This window comes from Canis lupus, chromosome 2 (genome assembly GCF_011100685.1).
Source record: "Canis lupus familiaris isolate Mischka breed German Shepherd chromosome 2, alternate assembly UU_Cfam_GSD_1.0, whole genome shotgun sequence".
NCBI lineage: Eukaryota > Metazoa > Chordata > Mammalia > Carnivora > Canidae > Canis > Canis lupus.
The window spans coordinates 45,893,119-45,917,133 of NC_049223.1; the positions used below are offsets into that span (position 1 = coordinate 45,893,119).

At 35.6% G+C, this 24,015-nt stretch overlaps 1 protein-coding gene across 10 annotated transcripts in view; it reads right to left on the reverse strand.

Annotated features, from left to right (window-relative positions):
• Positions 1-24,015, reverse strand: part of PDE4D (phosphodiesterase 4D) — a 1,400,346-nt gene that overhangs the window by 861,811 nt on the left and 514,520 nt on the right. The gene's annotated exons all lie outside the window — the stretch shown is intronic.

Consider the following 24,015-nt stretch of genomic DNA (forward strand, 5'->3'; position numbering starts at 1 on the left):
ACTAAGTGACCAGTTATAAACTACACATTGGACTTATTAATCCAGTCTTTCTCTGATGTTCAAGTAACCCATAAATGTTGTAGGTATTCAGTCAAAATGGTCAAACTAGTAGTCTTGTTGAATTTAAACACCTTTCTAAAAGGCATATTATTCATCATCATTATTAAAGGAAGGGGCACCACAGCCACAAAGTCCTGAGTTTGAGTTCCAGCTCTGAAATGTTCTAGATATCTGACTGCAGTCTACATTAACCACTCTAAGTATCAGTTTCTCATCTATAAAACTATAACTGACTTTGTAAAGTTATTCTAAAGATTAAATGAAATAATAAATGTAAAATTCTCAGCCCAGTATGGGGCACATAAGTAATATATGTATATACATATATGTTATTTTATATACTTTTGTATATATGTATACATATACATTTATGTAATATAGGTATATTGTATATACATGTTATATATTACATATAATATAGGAAATGAGGAAAACGGAGAACCAAAAACCTCTATAGCATTACAGTGGAGCTCTTGAAAATCCTGAGTTGCTTCCAAACAGTAATAGGACTCTACCTTTCAGCCAGAGATGAATATTTCAGTGAGAAAAAGAGCTACAACATCTTAAATGTGAATCCAGTTCTGCCTTCTACTCTGCTTTGTTTCTACTTTTATTTCTACTCCATATGTATTTTCTGGCATATGGAGAAGAAGGAAGAAAATCAACATTTACTGAAGGTCTACTGTATGACAGATGTTGCTGTAATGAGCATTTCACTTATGCTACAGCAATTGATAGTTACAGTCTTTTAATCAGGTAGAAATTATCATTGCTACTTTACAAAATTCGCCTAAATAACTGGCCAAAATTTATACAACTAGAGGGGTGCCTGGTTGGCTCAGTTCGCAGAGCATGTGACTCTTGATCTTGGGGTCGTGAGTTTAAGCCCCACATTGGGTGTAGAGCTCACACACACACACACACACAAAGTTACACATCCGGAAAATACTAGAACTCATTTGCTAGCCACTCTTTGTGTTACATCCAAAGCCTTTTATGTTTCTTTTCTTAAGAAATTTACTACATCTAGTATTAGGTCAGGTTCCTATCTATATTTAATTGGGAACCCATTTCTTTAAGGGAAATTATGATAGAAAAGTAGTTAACTTTCCTAACCAGCTGAAGTGGTAGCTTTCTAACTAGACTACTACTCCATAGCCTACTACTCCATAATAGAAATATCACATATTGCATTAAAATGATCATCGGCAAACTATGGCTACAGGACAAATCCAGTTTACCACCTGTTTTTGTAAATCAAGTTTCATTGGGACACGGCCACATCCATTCATTTACTTATTGTCTATGTTTTCACACTATGACAGAGTTGAGTAGTTGTGACACAGGCTGTGTAGCTCACAACGTCCAAAATATTCACTATTTGGATCTTTATAGAAACAGTTTGCTGACTATTAATGAATAAGAAAATACTAGATGACTAACAAACCATCATCTATAATATTCTTTCCATGAAGAATTACTCATTCCTCATGTGTTTGGGCAAAAGTGAGTGTCAAGGTGCCAGAAGACAATTTCAGCCGCCTCCAAGTCAGCCTCAAGAGGACAGAGGGATGAGAGGCTGTGATCTCAAGAGCATAGGTCTGAGTCAGGTAGTTTGCCCCAAAGGAAGAGCTACTTTGTTCATGATACCCAGCTGTCCAGCACAAATGGAGACTTGGTACCTGCCTTTTCTCTGTGGTATTTCCTTGCTAATTCTTTTTTCCCTCAGCTGAAACTTCTCCCAAGTCCTCACTCCTTACTTGACTTCATTATCATTTTCAAAAGGTCAAAACCTTCTCTCTTTTAAACCAAGTATCTTCTTGAAGCATGAGGAATATGAGTATTATTTATTCTAAACTATAACTGATTTATATGCAACTTTTTAAACTCTTCAAGTTACTTGAATTTATCTTTTTCTTTCTATTGGTGAACTAAAGAGCTTGAAATTTCAGTAATTTCAGGCAATACCCTTGTACAAAAAAAATTTCCAGTTCCTAATTTCTCCTTAAAATTTAATTTTCCTTACACCTTTCATCAGTACCATTCCTGATGACTTAATGATAGAATCGAACAGTAATAACGTTCTCAATATTTTCTCATTAGTTTGTTCTGGCACCTACTGAGAATAAGCCCCCAAATCATATATTTTACCAACTATCGACTGTAATTCCAGTAACTGTATTGTCCAAACCAAGAATTGGGGTTCACAGTCTGACAGATCTCTAGGAAATGTAAGCTACTATTTTTATTGAGATATAATTGATATATATGTATATATACATATGGGTTTCATGTATACAACATAATGATTTGATATATGTATATATTACACAATGGTCACCACAGAAAAACCTTGTTAGCATTCATCGTCATACATAGTTACAATTTTTTTCTTGTCAGAAGAACTTTCGAGACCTACTCTCTTAGCAACTTTCAAATAAGCAATACAGTATTATTTATTGTTGTCAATGCTATACATTACCTCCCTAGGGCTTATTTATTTTAAAATTGGCAGTTTGGGGGCGCCTGAGTGGCTCAGTCAGATAAGTGGCTGACTTTGATTTTAGCTCAGCCATGACCTCAGGGTTCTGGGATCAAGCCCTATCTAGGGCTCCACACTCAGTGGGGAGTCTGCTTCTCTCTCTCTCCTTCTTCCTCTGCCCTTCCCCCCTGACTCACCCTTCTCTCTCTCTCTCTCAAATAAATAAATCTTTTTTAAAAAATTGTAAGTTTGTGCCTTTCAATCATCTTTACCCATTTTGTGCCTTCCCTCCCCACATCCTACCTCTGGCAACCACCAATCTATTCTCTGTATCTATGTTCAAGATATAATTATTTTTAATTAGAATTTTTCCCTAAATCCAGGATGCAGAATAACCATAATTACAAAGATGCTCCAATATATTCCCTAGAATTGCTCTCTTAGCTAAATGGGGAAGATGTGGGTAATTGTGAATTCTATACTCACCTACAAAAACTAACAATGAAAGGCATTCAGGAACTTTAAGATTCACTTAAATCTACAATGGGGAAAATAATCATTAGAATATATCAATATAATACAAAATGGCAGATTAATTTTTTCTGGATTTATACATATTACCACATACATTATATTGTATTTCCTCTTTAGTTCACATCTGAACATTGTTTTTATGTGTGCTCTTTTCAGTAAATTAAATGACTAGCAAATCCAGTTGTAAAAACAAAAATTATAAAATACATTGTAATAAATACATTAATGTCATCTTAGACTAGTTCTTCCCTTTGATTTCTTGTATCCAAACATTTTCAAATTGTATCAATTCTTCCATAACTATAATCCTTAGAGTCATCACTTCTTTTTCTTTCCTACTTCCAAATTATAGTACAAACCATTACCACTTTACTCCTGTATTATTGTGACAGACTTCTATTTTTATCATTCAAAATGTGGCCTAAAGACCACTTAAATCAGAATCACATTGATCTTCATTAAGATGGAGATTAAAGACTCTCTCTAATCAGAACCTCAGGAGTTAAGCTCAGGAATTTGTAACTTTAACAAGTTACCTAGGTGGATTTTTGAGCACGTTAAAATTTTAGAATCACTATTCAAAAGGCTGCCTTTCTTTTTCATCTCTTCCTAGTTTCAAGATACCATGCACATTTCCATGACATAAGTCATTCTAAAGTGCTAAATTCTCCTTACATTCCCCTGTAGAAAACCTTCCATGAGTCCCCATTATTCTCTGGATTAAGTACAAATGTCTTAACCTAGCAATCAAAGACTAACACAATATGGTCAGGCACTAATTCTGCAATTCCCCACTGTCTCCCAAGATTACAAACTAATTTCTAGTTTCAGGCATCCAGTTCCATGTTGAATCCCCTCCCCAATTTAGCACACCCTCCATTTATTCAAATCCAACTCATTCATAATCCCATCCAAAAACAAGGCAATTCCAAGTTTTTCCAAGGCCTCCTTTGATGCTTCCTTTGTTTGAGCTCACAGCATTTATTGTTCATACTATTCAGATGGCACTTAATCACAGACTGCCTGTGCTGCCTCTTGAATTGTCATTTAATTTTTAATGTTAGTATGCATGTCTCATTTTCATACCTTGATAGTAAAATCTCTGAGGGTAAAAACATTGGGAATATAACTGGTCTAGCTAGTATACTTATAAAGAATGAATACATATTTTTGAAATGATTAAATGAATACAAAATTGAGTAAGTCACCTCTGATTTCACCACTTATTTGTCTGATACAGTAGACTGTTTTGGCACTGCACACACTCTGCGTTAAGAGACTCCCTTATTTTATGAGCTTACACTTCTCTCATCTTTATATGCTAAAGAGCTATTCATGACAACTGAATTAATCCCAAACCAGACAAAATGCCAGCAACAAAAGCATAAGCATTCTGATCCAAATATCTTATGAAGATCTTGCTGGCTGCTCCAACTGGGAGGTAGAGCTTGCAATTCTAAACATCATATTGCCCATTTTATACCCAGTCACACAACCACAAAAATACTTCATGTCTCAGTTAATGCTCTCAATACCCCTAAGAGGTGCTGGTAATTTAGCTGTATGACTACATCACAAGCCCCAGATTCCCTATATATACCTATATTCCATGGTACTTATAATCACAAATATCTCCTTGCCTCCAAAGGATTCCATGTCCAAAATATAAAGTCAGAATTCATAATGCAGTAGAATTCCTGGTTCAGGGCTAGGGTCCACATCACCATCTCTCAGGGACTAGACAGCAAGCTAGTTGAAGGATTAGTACAGGAGTATTGGTTGACTTAAAGATTGGCTTATCTATCTACCAGAATGTCCACTGTATTAAAAACTTTAGAGCAGTTAGAGCTATTTTATTTTTTAAAATATTTTATTTATTTATTAGAGACACACAGAGAGAGAGAGAGAGAGAGAGAGAGAGAGAGGCAGAGGGAGAAGCAGGCTCCATGCAGGAGCCCGACTTGGGATTCTATCCTGGGTCTCCAGGATCATGCCCTGGGTTGAAGGTGGTGCTAAACTGCTAAGCCACGGGGGCTGCCCAGTTAGAGCTATTTTAATAACAATATTTTGGACAATAATTGATAAACTATGCATCTGAATGGTTTTTGATGAGTCTAATACTATGATCCATTTTTTTAGACATTTAAAGTAATATATTATGGTAATGTATAAGTAATTAGTTTCCATGACCAACACATGTAGCCAAATTCTCTTTGAATGGGTGATGTATTTTTTGTAAAAATTATCATTGTTTTAATCCCTTACAAGGCTCACATTTTTGTTATTGTTAAATTGTTAAATTATCATAGAATATTCTTTTTACAAACAATAAAGTAAAAAGGGAGGTTTTGGGGTAATAAAAATTAATGTTCAAATCCCAACTCTGCAACTAACAGTGTGAATCAAGAATAGGTTGTCTTACTCTTCTGAGGCTAATTTCCCTAAGACATTAAAAGAAAAAGGAATAATAATTCCTAAATCAAAGAATCGTAGTAAGGATATATAATAACACATAAACAGAATAAGCACAGAAGTTGCCCTACAGATAATCGTTTATTGTCTGCTTTCCCCCATAAAAAAAAAAAAATTCAATGAGAAAAGAGTCTGGTACAGAGTAGATGCTCAAAAATCATTTGTTGAATTGATATAATTAACCTATTTTACTGACAAGGAAAAAGATTTGGGGTGATTTTTCTAATTTTAATGTAACTCAAGTGTGGAGTAAAATATTGCCTGGACAGGAAAACATTAAGAAACCAGCCCTATCTTTCTTCTTCTCTTTTTTTTTAAAAAAGATATTTATTTATTCATGAGAGACATAGAGAGAGAGGCAGAGACATAGACAGAGAAGGAAGCTAGCTCCCTGCAAGGAGCCCGATGTGGGACCAATACCCGGACCCTGGGATCATGGCCTGAGCCGAAGGCAGACGCTCAACCACTGAGCCACTCAGGCATCCCTTATCTTTCTTCTTTCAGATGCAGGAAAACAAGGCTTTCCTTGGGTGATGGGAGATGCATATCATCAATAAACTAATAACACATTGCAATTAATATGTTTATCACAGGGTTGTCTACCAATATCGAAAACACCTGGGCATATTTCTGTGATAGCCTATAAAGACTGGGCCAATTAATCTGGTGTTTTGTTAATGATCCATGATGAGGCTGATGGAAGTCCATAATTGTTGACTTCTATATGCTTAGGTCCCTGATAGCTTTTAATCATTTAAACAAATATGACAAGTAATGGGGATTACATCATTCACTCATTAAATGAATAATTATGGAGCAACAACTCACTGCCAAGAAATGTTCTAGTCACTCGGGATAGAACAGTGCACAACACAATCAAGGCTGCTACTGTCTGCATTAAATGTAGTGAGATGCACAATAAACACATACTAAGTGTAAAAACAAATACTCCAGAGAGAAGATAGTGAGACATTCTATTCTGAGAGTTAAAATAAGGAATGTGCTAGCAGGTTACTAAATACTGCTTCAGATTGGGTTGCCAAGGAAAACCTCTCTGAGCAAGTGACCTTTTAAGCTGAGATCCAAATGAGATGGAGGAGCCAGGAATACAAACATCAGAGAAAATCATTATAGAGGGAACAACCAGTCTAGTGCAGCAACCTTGAAGAATGGTTTGGCCAGTTTGAGTGAATAGACATTAGACTACTGCAAGTGAGAGGCAATTAAGCCAGCAATTATTCCATAACATGAATAATATTTTCATTTTCCTTATTGTTATATGGAAGATGTTGGGATGAGATAATTGTAAAATACCAATTTCTACTAAAAAAAATCCAAAATTTCTATGGTCAAGATAGTTTTGTTCATCTCAAATTAACTCTTTATGAAACATAGAATCTTTCAAATACTTTAGTAGAAAATTTTTTATTAGAAAATTCCCATAGCCTGGGAAGCTGTTCCTCTTGACCAATGAGTCCATAGACATGATAGCTGTTAAAATGTTCTGTGTTTAGAAAAGCAGAAAATAACTCCTTTCCAAACATGTCTGAATTTTTCATTAATAAGACTTTCAATTGAGACAGAAAAAAAGGGAAGACATACAAAATTTAATACATAAAAATAAAGAAAGGCTATTTTCTTCTTTGTAGTCTGGAACCTTAACTGTAAATATTAGAGCTTTTGTGGAAAGAAGTCAGGTAATTAATTTCTATAGCACTAAGATAATGAATTTTCAGAGACTGAGTAGAAATTGGAGCACACTTGTGTAGGTCTACCAGTATAATACATATATTACTCTATAAAAATTCTGAGTTAGGGGATCCCTGGGTGGCTCAGCGGTTTAGCGCCTGCTGTTGGCCCAGGGCGTGATCCTGGAGACCCGGGATCGAGCCCCACATCAGGCTCCTTACAGGAAGTCTGCTTCTTCCTCTGCCTGTGTCTCTGCCTCTTTCTCTCTCTGTGTCTCTCATGAATAAATAAATAAAATCTCTAAAAAAAATTCTGAGTTAGAGTTGATATATTGACTTCCACTGTGTAAATCACCTGCAAAAGTCATTTATTTAATTAAATAATTTATTTAATAAATGTGAATAATTACTACATGATCTAGGTATGGAGTATGATATAAACATAACAAAATTCTTGACATCCTTGAAATAATAGACAACAAAAAGTAAACAAAAACATATTCTATTGGGTGATGGTAAGTTCTGTGGAGAAAAATAAAGGCATCAGGGACAAGGAATATGGGAAAGGAGAGTGTGCAGCTTTATAAGATATATCAGGGAAGCCCTATCTGATAAGGTGATATCTGAGCAGAGACCTAAGGGAATTAGGAAAAAACATTACAGGTAGAGTGGATTGTCAGTGTAAAGTCTCTGACCCAAGAAAGGAGAGCAAGGAGGCTTGTGTGGCTGGAGTGGGTTGAGTGAATGAGGCACTGCAGAAATTAAAGCTGGGGTATGAGCGGGTAGGGATGGTGAAGGGTGGGTATTTCTGGGAGGAGGTTTTGGCTTTGACTAAGAATTTAAATGGAAGGTTTTTGAGAAGAGAAATGGTATAGTTTGAGTTACAGTCTAAGGGGATCATACTGTGACTGCCATGTTGAAAACAAATCATGGAGTGACAAGTATGAAGGTGGAGATACAAGATAGAAAGCTATCTCAATAATCAATTGGTGAGATACCTAGTGGCTCAGTCAGTTAAGTGTTGAACTCGTGATTTCAGTTCAGGTCCTGATCTCAGTGCTGTGGGATAGAGTCTCTTGTAGGCTTGGTGCTCAGCAAGGAGTCAGCTTGTTTCTCTCCCTCTGCCCCTCCTCTGACTCTTTCTCTCTCTCTCTCTCTCAAACCAATAATCTTTAAAGAAATAATCAATCTGCATATTTACTGACCAAGGAAATGAACATCTACTCATACGTTTTACCTCACAAAGGACTACAGTATTACATTGATTTTTCCCCTCATATTTGTGAGACTTATTCTTTTTGTTTTTAACTTTGTACTTTGAAACAACTATAGAGTCACAGGAAATTGCAAAAATACTACAGGGAGAGAAGTTCTATGTGTCTCTCATCCATTTTCTCTTTAATAGTAAGATGTGAGACTTATTCTTAATAGTAAAAATGAGTAAACCAGACATTTCTCTGAAAGTAATTTTCATTTCTTTACAACTCATCTCCTTTTGGTGATGTGAATTATCTAGAATATTACCACTTTAGAATAACAGAATGAGGCATTCTCTTATATCCCTTAAGGATCACACTGATCTGAAACGTAGAATATTTATTTTTCCGAAATACTGCCATGTAAATTACTTCTCCCCACACCTTTTCTTCTTTCTTTAATGTTTTACTCACCAGAACTGTATCTAACCATGTTTTTCTATTCTTTACCTCTGCTCATCACCCTATACTGTTCCCCCAATATGGGGAGTCAACCACAGATCATAATCACGGAGAGATTTTTCTGAACTTTTACATTTGGAGGAGAAAAAAGGCCAATGACGAACCCTCTCCTGGAAACCCTGCCTGATACAGCAAGACCTAAACTAAACAGAAAATAATCTAGGCAACAAGCTCACATATCATTTGAGAAATATTATTTGGTAATGTGTACAAGAAAATGAAGGAATGCACATATACAACTGAATTAAAACAATGAACTATCTGCTTTTATTATATTTTTACCAACAGTTTTATTAATATGAGAAAAATACACTCCATGCAGTCAAGTTCAAGCAAAAAAAAAATTTTAAAGACCCAGGCATAAAGTAAACAAGAAGAAATCTAATTCTAGTCAAAATATGCGCTGACTGCACTTGTCGAAAGATAAACTGTAGGGAAATAAGAGTTTTCTCAGTGTGAAATCAATGTATTTAATAACCAGAATCTGACAAGCCAATTGGATATACATAAAATTTAGTTTTAAAACCTGCTTAAATTTCCATTAGTCAAACTGTTGTTTCATCATGAATTGTTACCACTGATACTACATTTGAAAAATTTTTTTTCAAAGATGACTTGGATGTTACCAATGTTTAGCAAATACTGTCAAGAATCACTACAAACAAGTTGGGAATATAGTGTCTTTTTGTAAACCTATGAGATGAAAGAGATTACTTCCTAAAGATGTCTTTCATTACATACTATTAGACAGAATGGGTGCAGGTCAAAGGAAAAGGGGAAAAAGGCAGCATGTAGACTGGTTTTGACATTGACATCTATGACTGGCTAGCACAAGAGGTAGAGCACAGTGCTTATGAGGCCAGTCAAAAGGCTTGATTTTGATATGTGTCACTTAATCTCATTTGGTTCCATGTTTCCAGCCACCACCAGCTGATTCATGACTTAGCTGTTCTCAATGGAGACAGGCCAGAGTTTGTATGGATCAACACAAAGTTTGAACTACTTCTCAGAAAAATGATTTTAAAGGGTTCAGCTTCCTTATAGTGATTCATTAATTACCTCCTACAATGCATTACTTAGGAGGCACAAGAGGCAGTGAAAGGACATTAAACTTTGATATAGTAGACTTGAGTTTCAGTCCTTCCAATTCTAGGGTCTCTGAATTTGTGACCTAAAATATATCAATTAACTCTCTGACTTTTAATGTTTTCCTTCATTGATTTTTCCATATCGATACTCTCCCAGCCTTACCCTGAACATTAAAAGCATCAAGTAAAATGTGACATGGTCATCCTTGTATCGCAAGCTTCTAGAATATAGTTAATGCTTGCTTAATAAGTATCTGCTGAATAAATTATTAGAACTAATTTGGAGAAGTGGAGCACACAATTCCAATGAAACTTACTTAGCGCAAATGATCATTTGTAAACATTTAATGTAACCTAATCTACTTGCCAATATATTATAGATCTTTATATACAAATATATTTTAACATTTAGAAATCATATAGAATAAAAGAGTAGCCCCCATGATATTCATAGCTTTGTGTAATTCCCTCATCTTCAGTGTGGGCAGGAAGAGTGACTTGCTTCTAACAAACAGAACATGGGCTGTCTCTCTTGTGCTTGCTTACATTATGTTAAATGAGACTCATGATAACAAATGTGCTCTACTCCTCTTTTGCTTTGAAGAAATGAGTTGCCCTGTTATAAAGGGTCTATGGAGGGGGCTACCTAGCAATGAACTGAGAACAATTTCAAGAAGCTGATAGTGACCTGTGGCCAACAGCCCCTAAGAATCTAGGATCCTCAGTCTCACAGCTGCAAGGTAATTAATTCTGTTGATAACATGAGTGAGCTCAGAAGTGGATCCAACCACAGTGAAGCCTCTAGATGAGAACTGAGCCCTGGCTGACACCTTGATGGCAACCTTGCAGAGTATCCAGCTAAGCCATGTCTATACTCCTGACCCACAGAAACTACAAGATAATAAATATATGTGTCTTAAGTCTCTAAATTTAAGACAATCTGTTACATAACTATAGAAATTTAATACTGGGAATATTGGAGGAAGTGAAATTGTTTTGACACGAATATCACAGATACACTAAAAAATGCATACATATATATAAGCATGCACATCACATAAACATAAGCACACTGGCTTTTTTTTTTTTTGGAAAATAGCAGAATTTAGTAACAACATCTTTTTTTTGAAAACTGGTTGAAATCAGATTTAAAGGTATTGCTCTCTAATTCTTTACATCAGGATAGATTCCATAAACTACTTCACAAGCTGGTTAATAACACCAACGATCTCCTAAATTTATATTCATGAAACAGCCTATTTTCAATTCCATTCGAAGAGCTTCAGCTTGGCTTTAGTATGAGTGTTTAGACTAAGGCTATGAGCCTTGAACAGGTCTATATTATTCAATCTCAACCTTCTTTCCTTTAATCCTTTTCTAAAGACCAATTAAAATCTGCATCAGACAATCCACATGGACTTTCTGGGAAGTCTTTTCTTTGGTTAAATGTACCAGATCCTGATTATCTAATGAACTGGATTAACTGTAGCTGTCCTTTACTAACAAATGCTTTTCCTCATCTAGCAAACAACTATTCATTCTTAAATTCTGGTCAGATTTGTATCATTTGAAAGCCATATGTGGAACTCTTCTATCTAGTCTGATTTAGGTACTTTTCATCTGCACTTGAAGAGAGCTTCATACAAATCACTGGACCTGGTAATCATGCCACTTACTACTCTATTTCTTCCTTACTGAGGAGACATCTTACCTATTTGTCTTCTTCCCTCAGCTCAGTGCTTGGCATTTGATGAATATTTAGGAGCTTTAATTTTTCAAAATCATTTTACATGGAAATGCACATACATTTTAACCTTACAAATATTCAAGTGGCAATCTAGGAAAAATTAATTTGCAAATATCTTGGCTTCTTTAGTAATAAAGCAGATTTTCTGATAAAATTGCCCCTTTATAAAATGAAGCATATATGTATTTCTTTAATGCACATGGTAAACTGTACATTCTCTGATAACAAAAGATGCAGGTAATAATAACTGAATTGAGATCATATAAAATAAACTTTTATTGTTTAAAAGGGGTATTGATGAAGCTCATAAAGAGACACGTATGTCTTTTATCTTGATTTTCACCTAACTGTGACCTTGTCCTCAGTTTCAATAGCCTATCCCAGTTCAAAACCTACATAATCCTATATGGCCCTAGAAAATAACTAATAACAAAATGGATAAGCTAATAAGAAACAATTTGCAATTCTTATTTCTGCCATTTTCTAAGCCCATATTTCAAAGAAAAAATAGCTACATTATATTATGATCACTATTTTTGTTCCTATATACTACATATGAAAATGCTGACATGCTGGATGTATAATTCTCCCATAATGTAAATGAACTCTGTTGAGGTATTTGGCATTTGCAGCTAAAAGTGTATTAGAACACCTTCTTCAGCTAAACTAAGGAGCTGTTTTTGTCTTCCTGGCTTTCAACTAGTAATATGTAGCATCTAGAATTAAGTTGGAAATTGACTTCATTAGGAAACAGTGGTTAAGGGCCAACACCTAGGGTTTAGTGACCGAGGTTTGAATCCTGGCTCCACCATTTAGTAAGTTGTGACTTTTGGTGAGCTACTTAACTTCTCTGAGTTTCAGTTTCTTCATCTCTAAAGATATAACAAAAGTGCCTGCCTCACAGGGTTGGTGAGAATATTAAATAAAATAATGAGTAATAGAATGCTAAGAGAATGCCTGTACATAAAAAGCCCTCACTAAATATTAGTTACTATTAACAGCCCATCTCATACATAGTCCCCTCTGATGTCAACTTTTCAAAATGGGCAGCACAGCAAATATAATCAGTGAAATATTATCATTACTAGGGTTATGACAGATATAAAGGTTTAGGATAACTAATGTATCCTACTGATAACCTGTGAAGTAATTTTATTACTAAACATTAATCTTTAGATAATGTCATTGAAATGCTAGAAAGCCAAAGACAATAAAAATAAAAATGAGCTAAAACAAGACTATAGAGAATGAGAAAGTGGTAAGAGACGAGAAGAAGACTGATTTCCTGAAGGAGACTGTGGATCAAACTAGAAAATATGAGAACCTGCAGAAAACCCACAGAAAATCAAAAAGGATATTTTAATTTTATCTAGCCACACTTTCAAATAATTGTCCTTAAAGCATTTAGCCAGGTGTTTGAAAGAAATATAAAAACTGGAATTTCAATAAAAGCTTACTTTTATCTTTCAAAAATAGTATACTCTATTTCATGACATGTTATTGGTATTAATAAAAATTCAAACCCTCAAGGACATTTATACTAAGTTACACAAAATTGCATTTTCTGAATTTATGAGGACTTTCCCCCATTATAATCATAAAATGCATATATAATGTACCATCACTCTGAGTTCTAAGGAGCATCTATTTTTGACAGTTTTGAGATAAAATTACTGAAGTCTACACTGTTGAAAGATGACTAATAATATTTTTTAAAAAGTTTAAGTAGAAGTTAGTTATACATTTTTGGTGATTTTTTTTATACTAAAGATCATAATTTCAAACATTTATCATGTTTTTTCTCTTATAGAAAACTTTTCTAAAGTCATACATGGTCCAAACATCTTACCTTCTTTATAAAATTACAGACATTACCTCTATATATAAAAATCTTCAAAACTTTGCCCCATGTTCAAAATAATTTAGGCCCTGGGTGCATGGGTGGCTTAGACTGTTTAGAATCTGACTCTTGATTTTGGCTCAGGCCATGATCTCAGGGTTGTGAGATGGAGCCCCACTGGAGCCTGCTTAAGATTCTCTCTGTCTCCCTCTGCCATTCCTTCACTACTCATACTTTCTTTCTCTTTCTCAAAAAATAAAAATAAAAAATAAAAAGCCCTCAGAATTTAGGCCCCAAATTAATGTATTTTTTTCAAACATATCATTTAAACTTATTTCTTGAAAGTGAAGAAAACAATTATGACAATTCTCTACTATTAATAGTGCTTGCTGTTCATTTTCATTAAACATAAAGTCCAATTTTTAAAATCAAAAGTCTAGGTTATTGCGAATTTCAACAATATGAAATGGAATAGATTCAAAGACTATAGTCTCAAATATGTGATATTAATTCCTACAAGAAGACATAGATTGTTAACTATATCACTGATAGCATTTCAAAGAGTATTCAGTAAACACTAAAGATAATATTTGGTGTATTATCATGTTCAGCTAACCTCATTCCCCTTTTTCATAGAGATGTAGCTTTGGGGAAGCTTTAAGATGTATTGATTACAGCATGATCCTAACAGCTTTGTATGACATCCTGATAGAATTGTGAAATGTGACATGAATAACAGTGCTCTTAGGTGAATTAATTGCTGGCCAAATACTATGTTCAGATAGTATTACTAGGTAGCTTGAGATCAACTTGACAACATGACTTAAATGAAGTCCAAGATTTCAATCCTATATTTTTATCAAGCGTCTGGATGAAAATAAGGAAGGCTGGTTTTTTAGTTTTGTGAATAACAGAAAAACACAAAAAACAATTTTTGAAATTCTGAAGAGAGGAAACCAAATATTTTAAATTCAACATGTATACTTGCAAACATCTACATTTAGTTAAAGAAATATTACAAATTATAATAAGAAAGATTTGGCCTTTCATAGCTTTAATGGGGGAAAAAAGGTAGACCACTAAGTTTATAAATTATAATATAATTGCAATCATAGTTAAGCCACCCTGGATGACATTAAAGGAGAAGAGCATTCAAATTGGAGAAATGGCACTTCATTGTGCTCTGTGTTGGGCATATAGTATCTGAAGTATTATGGTTATTTCTAAGTTATCCTTTAATATTAAAAAAAACAGTAATAACACATATCAAACCCAAAATTTAAAAAGATAATAAAAACTAGCATACTTGTGTCTGGTGTTTACTGGTTCTAAATGCTTGTTGGTTGTATGGATATTTAAAGGATGAATAAAAAGAAAGAAGGCTCAAAAGAAGGAATAGAAAATAGGGAAAGGATGAGGAAATTAAGAATGGATGGATACATTGAGAAACAAAAATACTACAGCTCTTCCTTTATGTATTCATTGGACTTGGTGAGCAGATGGAATAGAGAGGCCCATTGTTATCCCAGAGAGAAGCACTAGCACTGTCAGACATTACCAAGAGGCAGATGAATGGGACATAAGGAAAGACCACATAACAATCAAAGTCTTTTAACAGTGAATAAAAGTTCTCTGGAGGCTGCTGGGTGGCTCAGCTGGTTAAGCATTCAACTCTTGATTTCAGCTCAGATCATACACTCAGAGTTGTAAGATGGAGTCCCAAGTTGGGTTCTGTGCTGGGTGTAGACCTTGCCTAAGATTCACTCTCCCTCTCCTTCTGCCCTCCCTATCCCCCCTTCTCTCTCTTAAATAACAAAAAGTTAAAAAAAAAGGTTCCCTGGAAAATAATGAGTCACTGAAAGTATTAAAAGAGAGTTGAACTAGTTTTCATTATAGGAATACTAGAAGGCAGGTCAGACTTCAGGAAGAAAAATGAAAAACCAAGGACTCTGTCTTCAACTGTCCAGCTGGAAGACAGATTTGCCACAATTAGAAAAGATATAGGTGATTGCCATAATTGAAATATGGCGATATGGAAGACATAGGCTTTTGTTTACATAAAGTTAATAACACTTAAAATCAAAAGATGAGTGAATTCTGCTAGTTTGATGACACTGCATTTGAGAGCATTTACACTACAGATTCCTCTGCTTAAAATTAATCTCCTCTCCATACCATGCCCCTGTTGCACACACTTTTCCTTCTTCAATTCCTAGCTAACCTTTTCTTTATGTTCTTTCTCCTTTGATCTCTTAAAATATCCTTTAAGATCTAGTTCAAATGTTCCTTCAAATGCAATCTTGCTTTGCCGCCTGACTCACCTTTAACTTCTCTTCTTTCTATTCCCACACCTAGTTTGTGAAAATAATTCATAAACATACGCTGTGAATGTGGTAAATACCATCCTGCATTTGGTCACCACAATTCTTGTATTAGAATGTAAACCTGCAACCAAATAAAGTACATTACAGCATACTATGATGCTACGAGTATGGATGTATTTGTATATATCAAAATAAAGTATACATAAATTTTCATAATTTAAGAAGGACACATGTGTGTGAAAGTATCAATACAGTAGACTGTCCATATGTGTTACTTGGAAATTTAGGAACTTGGTATTTTTTTCCTTTCACAGCTTAACTTGGTTTGATTCAGGTGCTGCTTCCTAAATTCAGGTGCAGGTGCTAAGTAGTATCAAGGCAGTAGATCTAAAGAGAAAGGTAAATGGAGAACATATGGAAATGGAAATGTCACCAAAACAAAGGTCCTTTTTGATGATATGCATGGTTTGAAATGGTTTCAAAATATGACTGCAAGCCAGTGGATGGAAATGTTCTACATCTCTCATATTAAAACAAAGCCACCAAGACGAAGCATTTATTACTAAAAAATGTGATTGTCTAGTGTTCACTGCTTGAATATTTATGAAGTTTACAGTCTGCATGTGGCATTTCCATAAACTGCCTTGATTAATGAATTTAATTGTAAATGTTGTGAGCTTATTTCTTAAATTGTATTTCATTTTGTTTATGTGCTTGATAAAAAAGTAAATTTTCAGAGTGAGTAATGCTAAGTGGATATAAATCAGGTGACAAAGCTGTAAAGCTATGTAATATGAGCAGTGCATAAGCAAATATGACTGCAGAAGTACAGAGTTTATTTAACCAAAGTAAATGTGTGCGGGGTCTTGTACTAGATTCCATAAGCTGATCTATACCCTGAGCCGACCCAGAAGTTTATTTAGGGGACTCACTAAATAAGCACCAAAACTAAATATTAAAAATTAAAAGATAGATATGAAATTCTTTGGATATATAGGATCTGATAGAGAGGGAATTTCACAACTTTTCAGGTTTTTTTTTTAAGATTTTATTTATTTATTTATTCATAAGAGACACAGGGAGAATGGCATAGAGATAGAGGTAGAAGCAAGCTCCTCACAGGGAGTTCGATGCGGGACTTGATCCCTGGAGCAGGATCACGCCCTGAGCCAAAGGCAGACGCTCAACCACAGAGTCACCCAGGCATCCCAACTTTTCACTTTTTAAACAAAAGGTGTGAAGGGACAAAGGATACATAATGGAAGCAGCCTATTGCACCTTCCCTAGCCCCTTGGGATTGTATTTTTTCTGCAGAAGGATAAAATAGGACAAATATGAGACTGATACCAGACCACAAATCTCCTATCCTACTCCTGGGACTACCTGTGTCTCTCCCCTTAACTTTTCTTATAAGATATGACATCCCCAAAGGTCTAGACTTTAAAATGTTCAGTTTCTATATGTTAGACCAAATACCCTTGCTCATCTTTTACAGGTCTCATCCTTAAATCAGAAGAGAGTGGTCAGATAATTTAGTGGACATTAACACTTTCAGCTATGTGTAAAAGAGCTCAAATAAGCATCCTTCTTCAGGTCATGAAAAGATAGATATGATTAAAGCCTATATATATAAAAATTTTGACTTTTTACAATTCACAAATGCACTGATTTTGTATGTACTCACATAAGAATTAATCTCTTTACAAAATTCTCACTATATGCTATTCATACCAGCTTAGCTTACTACAGACCACAAAAGTATAATCTTGAAAAAGCTGAAACATTTTATTGTAACTTCTTCTGTTCCTGGCTATCTTAAAAGACATTATCTTCATATCCATTCCATTTTGACTTAACTTTTGAAAAACAGTCTTTGGTAAAAAAACTTTTGAACAATATATGGATAACATATCTATAACCTTTTTCTTTTTCAAAACCGACGTGCTCCCTACCCTAGAAAATCCTAAAAGTTAAACACTATGTTATCTTTAATGTTATTTCCCCCAATATGTTAAGTTTATCTGAAAATGTGGAAAGATTTAGGCAAGCACATGCAGGTTTGGTCAATAAAATGGGAATGTATTTGCCTATAAAATGCTTCTTATACATGGTTATGTCCATCACATTTGGAGATAATTTCTTTAACATGGCATCTTGATGAATTGTTGGTAGACCTCTATATACATGGTTACTATATAAGCCAAGCCTACCCTACAGAACAGGCCACAAACGGATTAGACACCACTTCCCTGGAAAAACGCTTTTCCTCAAAGCCAGCAAATAAGGACACTTAGCCAACTCTCTTAGGAAGTTGTAATGTAGGACTGGGCAATGCAGTCAAATAGTGCTGAAGAAATGTTAGCTTTATGAAAATACAGCTTTTGCATCCAGTGCATCTCTGAACAGAATATAGCCAGGCTTAGGCCTAAAGAAACTGTGGTGGGTTGAAAACTGACCCTACTAAAGACATGTCCACTTGGAACATGTGAATATAGACTTATTTGGAAAAAGGATCTTTGTAGATATAATTACGTTAAGGATCTTGAGATATTACCCTGGATTAGGATGGATCCTAAACCCAATAATAAGTGTTCTTACAAGAGAAGGTAAGAGGAAGAAATAAGAGAAAAAGTCAGGGCCAGAGATGGAAGTTATGCTTCCATAAGCCACAGAAACCCTGGAGCTATCAGAGGTTAGGATAAGAGACAGAGTGGACTCTCCCTAAAGCCTCCAGAAGGAATGAATCCTGCTGGCACCTTGACTTCAGACTTCTGGAGAAGTTTATTCTCTCCAGAATTGTGAGAGAATAAACCTCTATAGATTTAAGCCAACTGAACTGTAGTAATTAATTATAGCAGTTTTGGAAACAGTTACAGAATCAATCTTATTGTGGGGTTTGGGCTCCTTCAAGTTATAAGGTGGAGAAAACCAGGTGGAGTAGATGTGACATTGCTCAAAGAGAGGATATTCTCTGTCACTGTACTCAGGAGAGGCAGGAATTTTACTCACATTCACTGAAGGAAATGATTGTTTAGAACAATGTGCAGAAATAAGATTAAACATATTTTAACATCTTGAATGTTAAAATACTCACAGTTTTAGGTTTCAGGCAACAACAACAGCAAAAAAAAAAAAGAAAAAAACAAATTAGAAGAAAAAAACTTTATTCAGGAGCACAGTGTTTGCCATAACAAATGTGGCAGACTTCTAATATTTCAGGAATTCTTAATCTTGTCCTCCTTTTATTAAAGCTTTCAAAGAAAATAAAAAACTGCACTGAGGTGAAATGTTCCATATTTATTCTACCGTTTACAAATTAGACATTTCAGTAGAAACAGATTTTAATCTAGGTAACACTATTCAAGAAAGGAGAATTAGGGATGCCTGGGTGGTTCAGCAGTTGAGCGTCTGCCTTCAGCTCAGGGTGTGATCCTAGGATCTGGGATCGAGTCCCATATCAGGCTCCTGCAAGGAGCCTGCTTCTCCCTCTGCCTGTGTCTCTGCCTCTCACTCTGTATCTCTCATGAATAAATAAATCTCTAAAAAACGAAAAAAGAAAGGAGACTTATATAAAATATCTACTTATCTTTCCCATTTTACCTATTGACATGCTTGTGTGAGAAAACTTTATATGTATACATTTAAAGTTTAAATTATGCTTACGATAAATTCCATATATTTTAAAAAATGTTTAGCCTTATTTTGTTATATAAATTAGTACAATAAAAGTTACAAAGATATCTGTACATAAGTAAATGTAGATAGAAAACAGGATTTTTTAAGCCAAAACTGTCAAAAGTAAAGTTCAACAGATAATTTATTGGTCACTGGCCATATCAACAATAAAATAAACGTTATGGTTACCACCATACAAGAGCTTTCTAATGTGACAGGAAGAATCTAGAAAAAATAATAGTGATCTTTGCTGACAGTTAACTGTATGGTAGGTCCTGTTTAAGAACTTCATATGCATCATCACATTTAACCCTAAAAAATGGCATAGATACATTAATATGCCCATTTTATAGATGAGGAAATTGATGCAAAATGGGGTTAAGTAACCTGTCCAGGGTCAAGTAGCTTTTCAGGGGAAATCTGATTATCCTGTTTGAGCTTTAAGATACTATACTATATTGACCTCCCACCATCATGAGTAAGCAAATACTGTGATAAGTGCTTTTATTTTTATGCTCTAGGAAAAGGAGGTAATGGTGATTCATTATAACTTGAAGCAATCCAGAAAGGCTGCAGGTACCAAGTTGCTTCTGCACTGGGCTTTGAAAGACAGACATTTTATACATGGAAGAAAAAGTAATTCAGCTAGAGAGATTAGTCAACAAAATTTGGAAACCTCTACTGAGCACTTCCTGCAGAAGGGTTTTATGCAGTTCCAGGGCATAATGGAAATTTCCACACCCCAATTTCTACCACTCATCCCATATTTCCAGAAAATAGCTAACCCTTACAGAAACTATGAGAGCCCCTCTTTCTGCGGGCAACATCAGAGTTCTGGAGACCTACCCACATGTCATGGGACTCAGAGATTTGGAGGTGGTTATCTGGTCCCCTACACCATTGCTCTTAAACAAGATTCACAGAATTTATATCTAGAACATCTTGTACAGCACATATGAATGCCAGAAATTCAAGTGATTTTCCTCATATTCAAAGTCCTAACCCTGGCCAGGTTAATTCAGTGGTTTTGACTGCTAGCACTAAGGTAGAGGAAAACACAACAATCTGAAAAGATACTTCCATAATTACTGATATGTCTCTAAACTAATGTGCCATTTACTCTTAACTGAAAATTTTAAAGTCATGATTTCCTGTCTCTTTAATTAAAGGCAGAACTCTTTGGAACTGACTCCAGAGTAAATATGATATTCAGGAAGGAAAATCATACTATCAAGTAGGTTTTGATATTGGGATCCTGCAATAAACAGTGTACTCAATTAAAAGCTTAATAAATCTCATTGGAGTCACCTTTTTGCACGCAAACATTTTAAACTAGTACTGAGGGCAGCCCCGGTGGCGCAGCGGTTTAGCGCCGCCTGCAGCCCAGGGCGTGATCTGGAGACCCTGGATCAAGTCCCACGTCAGGCTCTCTGCATGGAGCCTGCTTCTCCCTCTGCCTGTGTCTCTGCCTCTCTCTCTCTCTCTCTCTCTCTCTGCATCTCTATGAATAAATAAATAAATAATCTTAAAAAAAAAAAAAACTAGTACTGAGAGCAGGGCTTCTACTGTGTGCCAGGACTCTAACAAAACGACTTCACAGAAATTTTCTAAATCCTCACAATTGTATCAGGTAGATTTTGGTATACTTATTTTGTAGGGCATGAAGCTGAGGTTCCCCAAGGAAAATTGCTTTCCTAAAGTCACAAAAGTTGTACATGGGGATTAAGGTTTGAATTCTGTTTTATCCTAAATTGTGATGAGTAAAATGTTTGTGTTATATGTCCTTTGCTTAAATATGTTTACAAGCTAGATGGAAACAAATGAGACACATATAACAATAGGTGGATAATAATTTGGCCTATCTCCTAGTGCTGTGGTTACAAAAGTTAGTTTACTTTAAGCGGGTTGATCCAAAACAACCTCAGGACTGCAGAATTCCACTGAGGGACAGAAATGCTCTCAAGCTTAGGAAAACACTTAAAAATGTATTCAATTATGGAAAGTGAGGTTCTTGTATGTTTAACCTAGACACGTAAGGTTTAAACAACAACAATAAAATGGTGAAACATTCTCCATAAGAATAAAGAACATTTGAACTTTGGCATTTTGTGAGGGCTTGTGGTTGAAGAGAGGAGAGAAGAAAGGCCTGAAGATGGGGAGCTACAAGGGAATGGAGTTAGTTAGGGAGAGTCTAATAAATGTCTAAGAACTCTGATTCTAGCATTCTAATTGCAGCCGACTTCCGCTTGTGCTATTATTAGCCTGCATTACCCTAAAACTTTCGGTAGAAGTCTATTACTGGCAATAACTGCTGTTAGTGGTGGTTCTGAGTAATGACAGAGAAAAGGTAGAGTCCTGCACCTCCAAATAGTGGCCAACAGGAAGGAAGCAGAGGCCCCAGGCAGAGCTAGAGGCAGCTGCCAGGAGCCAGGTAAGTGAAGAGAAATGGCTTGTGTAGTGAAGTGATGTGTGACAACACAACTTTCCCCTAAATGTAGCAGAGGAGTATGAGCCTTGGAAGAAAGGAAGGAAGTCAGATGCTGTCATTCCAGGAGATGCGGTTTGAGCCAGTCTTTGGATGCTAAAGTAAGCAGTCATGCAGTCATGCCAGAAAGCAGGAGCCCTTGGGACATCTAGGTGGCAGACATGTGATTAGATATAACATACAGCACAGTGTGAGGTGCCATCTAAATGGTCTTGGACACATATGATAGCAGTCCAGAGGAGGAGGAACTCCTTTCAAGGAGGAGAACAGAGAACATACCACAAAATATGCAGCAATTGCATGTAAGCCTTGAGAGATACACAGAATTTTGATATGCAGATATTGGTGCAAGGACTTTTAGTTCACAGCTCAAGTAGCACAAAGGCTGGGAATGTCAATGCATGCTCCAGAAACAGGAGGGTTCAGACTAACTTAAATCAGTACATACTTCAAAGCAATGGAAGAGATCAGAGAAAGAAAAAAGGTTGACAGTAGAGACAGGAGGGTTTCAGTGTCAGAAGAAGGAGTGAGAGATTTATTCCATAGCAAACAAGTCACTGGAAGTTTTAATAAAGGGAGTAAAATAACCTGGTATGGTTGGCAGATGGCCTGCAGTCTAGAGATAAGAAGTATGAGGACTTTGGTTTTCATCATGTTGAGTTGTAAGGGCTGGCAGGTCATAGATATGGAATCCATGGAGCATGCATGATTAAAACTTAGGTAAGCCTTCAAGATAAAAGACCGTGAGATCTACAGATAAAATAGTTACTTTAAGCCTTGGAAATCACTAGTGATTCCAAATCACACCCTAGGGATTCCCAAGGCCTGAAGTAACGAGTGAACCTGTGGCAGTGAGTAAGAGTTCGCAAGAACAGTGTAAGAGAGATGAGGAGAATGCCAGAGAACAGGATTCAGACATGACTTAGCAGGCAAGAACTGGAAACTCAAGAAAGTTTAGGTCAGAAAACAAGGAGAGTTTTTTCAGGAAAGAGGAGATGATTTAATGGGTTATAGAGGATAAATACTGAGAAAAAAATAAAATTGAAAGAACATCATTTTCTCATTTGATGGAAAAGGGCTAGAAAATAAAACCACTGTGAATGATTTAGGAATACACAACATATGGAGAAACAAACTGAACCATTTAAATTTAAAATGTGTTAACTTTTTCCCCACTGGTATTAAAAAAAAAAGTTTTGCATTCAGAGCGCATTTGAGTGAATAAAAAAATGGACTCACAAGCAAAACAGAAACGGCAGAAAATCTTCAAAGTCACTATTGCTAAAAGCGTCTATATCCTTGCTACTTAAAGAATGGTCTAAAATTAGCAGTCTCAGAATCATCTGAGAACTTGTCAATAATGCAGAATTCCAGGTCCCATCCTAGACTGAGTCAGAACCTGCATTTTAACATCCTCCTTAGGTTCATTAAAGTTTGAGAAACTATGCTGTGCATAATCCAATTTTGTCTATGCTTAGAGTATACATGACCACTACATTCAACAATATATTTATGGATTCCTCACTTCACACTGTGAGATAATAACCAGGCAGTAAGCCTGGTTTCTAGTTCTCAAGTCCATCACTAAATAGCTAGGAGAAAATCTCACTCACCAGTCTCAGTAGTCACATCCAGTCCTATGACTCCATTGGCCTAAATAAGTAAAGTTGAAGGGGCATAGAACATCTGTATGTAACAGTGCCATCATGATGAACACATTAAGGGCCTGTATTACAAAGGTGAGAAAATATAGGTAAGACTGATTTGGGAAGTAAATTTTTAGAATTCCAAGTCTGAGGAGAAAATACCTGTTCCTCCAAGATGTGCAAGGATTTCTGGAGAGGGCAGTTTCTTACTTAAATAATGAAAAAGAGGAAGTGCTACAAACCTCTAATAATGACA